The following is a 4161-nucleotide window of genomic DNA, read 5'->3' as shown; positions in this document are numbered from 1 at the left end:
TTCTGTCATTATTTCTTCAAATAGGTTTTCAATATCTTGCTCTCTCTCTTCTTCTGGCACCCCCATAATTAGGATGTTGGTATGCTTGAAGTTGTCCCAGAGGCTCCTGATACTATCTTCATATTTTTGGATTCTTTTTTCTTTTTGTTTTTCCAGTTGGGTGCCTTTTGCTTCTTGGTATTTCAAATCTTTGACTTGATTCTTGCGATCCTCTAATCTGCTGTTGGAACTCTGCATAATATCCTTCATTTCAGTCAGTGTATGATTAATTGATAGTTGGTCCTTTATCCTGACCTCGAGGGTCTCACTAGATTTCTTGAGGGTCTCACTAAATTTATCGGCGGTTTCTAGAAAATTCTTGAAAAATCTTAAAAGTGTGGTTTTGAACTCTATATCCAGTAGTTTGCTTTCCTCCATTTCTGTCATTTGTGACTTGTTTCTTTGTCTCTGCATTTTTTATGCTTCCCTGTGTTGATAGAGTGGCTTTCTGTGTTAGGTGTTCTTTAGGGCCCAGTGGCTCAGCCTCCCCAATTACCTGAGGTGGATACTCTTGGTGCACCCCTTTGTGGGCTTTGTGTACAGTCTTGTTGTAGTTAAGTCTTGATTGTTGTAGGTATCACTGGGAGGAATTGACCTCCAGGCCAATAGGCTGTGAGAATCAGCTGTGTCTGCAGTGGGTGAACTTCTGAGCTGGAGACACTCTTCTGGGGCAAGACCTGCTTCATTGGGGCTTCTGTGCTCATTGTATCTGCCCCCTGAGTGTGTCCCTTATGGATCTGAGGAGTTGTAAACTGGATGGTCCGACTCTGACCACTGGGTACACTGGCTCTTGGATTTTTAAGGATGTGCTAATTTAGCCTCTGCCTGAGGCTACCCAGCAGGGGCTATGGAGAGATTCCTTTTCTTTGTTTGGGGTTTGGAGGTGCCCAGATGAGGCCCAGCTGTGAAGCAATTCAAGCTGCTGTGGGACCTTGGGCCTTCTCTTGGAAGTTCTGGGTCTGTCTGGCCCAGCTTCAGTTTGTTAGGTAATTTTCAGGTTGCAAAGGGCCAGGCCTTTCATATGCAAAAGCCTCTGCGCACAGCTTGGGTGGGGCGGGGTCTCAGGGGATCAACAGGGCAGAGCAAGCAGCTATGGCTGCTCCCCAGTCCTACCTTAAGGGGCCCCGTGTCTCAGTGTCCCGGTAATTGCTGCAAGCACCTCTGAGGGAAAGCCGCCCTTGAGTTCTGCCTGATGCCAGACAGTCCAGTTTCTTCCTGTATGAGTCTGGGTCCCCAGAGACTCATTCAGAATTGGAGTTCAGGTCAGTCGGGAGTTTGAGACTCCCTCCCGATTAAAAAAGACAACTGCATCCTCAGTTGCCAGCCCTTTTCACATGCGCCTCCGTACCTCTGTTCTTTACTTCCACACCTCCTCTGAGTGTCAGTGCTTTTCTCTTTCCTTCTAGTTGTAGAATTTCCACTCAGGCAGCCTTCCTGTGGTTCTGGATGATGTCCGTTTTGTCTTTTAGTTGTACTTTTGAAGTGGTTGTGCGAGGCAGCAATTTCTGGTGTTTACCTATGCCGCCATCTTGGTTTCTCCTCCCTCATGACTTCTTTTATCCCACTATCTTGTCAAGAAGCACAGCTCTCTCCATCCACACCTCTTCTGTGCAGGAGAACCTTTCACAGAACACTAACTTGGTCCTTTCTTCAAACTGCCCCTCCTCCAACTTTGAGACTGACCCCCTCCATAGGCAGGGGCTCCAGACTTACCTCTGCCTCTGCTGTGGGCTGGGTCTCTCCTGATCTGAGGTAGCTCTGGTTAGAGACGTTTCTCTCAGGAGCTCAGGGCTGGGAGCTGGAGGTGGTCTGGGTTAGAGGAAGGAGGACCAGAGGTATTGAAAGGGGAGGAACTTCATGAAAATGAGGTACATTCTTTGATGGCCTTTGGACTTGGAGTGGGACTGTGTGTTTGGCATAGAGGGGAATAAAGCACTACATTTCACAAACCAATGTTATGAGGGCTTTCTATATCTCTTCTTTAGAGTACAAAACTGATCACCAGTTGTGTATCTTGGTAAATTTCATGAACATAAAGAGCATAGAACTAAGAAGATTTTTGGCTTATAAATTAATGGTTAACATTATCAAGTTTAAACAAAGAGCATATAACTAGGAAGATTGATTACCTGTAAATTAATGACTAACATCAGCAACTAAATTTGAAACACTGGCACTCACACCAGTTTCCTTGAATGTGTTCCACATCTACTTTCATATGTTTTCTTTCTTCTCAAACCCCATACCTCACTGTTAGTCTTCTCAGCTGCCTCCTTTTCATTGAGCCAAAGAAGCAATCAAATCTTTGTATCTATACTTACTCACTGCAAACAAAGCCCAATTTAATCTGTGTAAAATTTCTCCTTTTCTGTGTTAATGGAGAAAATAGGTTTTTATCTCAATGTTCTAGGCCTCCCAATCAATTTGTGAACAAATAAATTGTGTATTAAATCCTGTTCTGCTTGAGCTCTCCAGAGATGTCTCTATTTCCTATATTTTATGCTGACTGATACACTAAAGCCCCAGTTTTCTCATCTGATGAATGGGTTTAATAATAATACCTAGAACATCTGGGAAAGATGGGTTCTTGCTTGGGTCCCACATTTTGGAGGCCTAACATATCATAACTATTTACAAAGTGCATTTATTAGGGAAAATGAAGACAGCACTGTCACTTGGTAATCTGTTCTCAGCACAAAGTGTCCCCCCATGTATCCACTCTCATAATTAACACTATTCCGGCTCAGGGAAACATACCTCAATAGTTTTGTCCTATATCCTTAGAACTAACCTATATCTGAATGCAGCAAAAGTTTGTGGTTTATAATGAGGTGGAGTTTTATTGTGTGTGTGTTTTTGTGGCAATTTCAAATACAGTTTGATTTAATACATTGTGTTTTGCCCTTACACTGCAGTGCCTAGAAAGTGCAAGGTTATTTCCTGTCCCTGTGCACATGTTCTATATGCAAGTATAGAGATTGCCAGTTACTTACTATAGCAGCTCATCCTTATAATGGCCATGGAATTTGGTGCAAATTTAGGTCTTTCAGTGTTTTGTATGGAACAAAAACTAAGATGTGGATCAGTTTGCCGTGATCCACTTCTTCATTGGTGGGTCCAGGAGAAGGAACCACCAGATGGAGGAGCTCCATCACTGGGGAAGCCCCAGGCATTCCTGCTGGCTTACCTCCTGCTCTCTGGGACAGCTTGGGGATCATAGGGCTGCAGACTTTCTCCAGCTCTTTCTGCTGATGATCAAATTCTTCCTTCTCTGCAGTCTGATTCTTATGAAACCAGTTGATGATTTCATTACATTTGTTAAGAATCATCTGTTTATCCTCATCATTGAGCTGAACTTGAAGTTTCTTATCTTCAGCAGTTGCTTTTATGTTGATTGCAAAAAATTTAAGTGAATTTTTGGAAGATGCCTTGTCCCACTGCTTCTCCTCTGCATAATTTCTTTCACAAGCTTTGTCCTCCTCAAATAAGTCCTCCATGGCTTTCTCAGGCTTGCACCTGCTATTCTCATTCATTTGCACCACCTGAGAGGGTAGGGATCAGGTCCAGCTTCTTTTCTTTCTCCTCCTCCTCTTCTTCCTCCTCCACCTCCACCTCCTCCACCTCCAGGGAGACTTTATTGGCTCGTTTCTATGGAAAGCCCAGGGATATCCAGCTTTAGGCACTGCACGGTACCATAGCTCAAATGGGGTTATCTGTCCATCTTTCTGCAAATGGGGTTATCGTGGTTCTGCTTTCCTCCATGTCAACTTAATTTTAGGCGTCGCATAGAGGCAAAATGAATGCCCTTAACTGCTGGACTCATTTTTCCTTAATTTAAGATCAGCAGAGAAGAGATGTTTGCTCTTCCCAAAGTTGAAACAAAAATCCTTATCCTTGCTATAATTGTCTTGTGTTCTGCCATAAGCCTGCTTCTGAAGCGCTCACTACGGGTGAGGACATAGCATACATTTAGTTGCCCAAGGATAAGTAATGTGCCCATACCTGGCCTAATAACTAGAGCCAGTTTCATCAAAAGAAATGTTTAATTATGGGGAAAGAGTGGCATTCAAGAAGAATTTTTGAGAACTGGTATCAAAAGAATAGAGAGTAGGTTTTAGTACA

The 4161-nt window shown here is 43.4% G+C and overlaps 1 pseudogene; it reads right to left on the bottom strand.

The window, feature by feature from the left end:
• Nucleotides 1-3047: 3047 nt before the first annotated feature.
• LOC102424699 overlaps nt 3048-4161 on the bottom strand; it is a 7576-nt pseudogene continuing 6462 nt past the window's right edge.

Source organism: Myotis lucifugus, unplaced genomic scaffold (genome assembly GCF_000147115.1).
Source record: "Myotis lucifugus unplaced genomic scaffold, Myoluc2.0 scaffold_1266, whole genome shotgun sequence".
Lineage (NCBI taxonomy): Eukaryota > Metazoa > Chordata > Mammalia > Chiroptera > Vespertilionidae > Myotis > Myotis lucifugus.
Note: the sequence above shows the minus strand (reverse complement) of the source record. Positions and strands in the feature narration are given on the sequence as shown.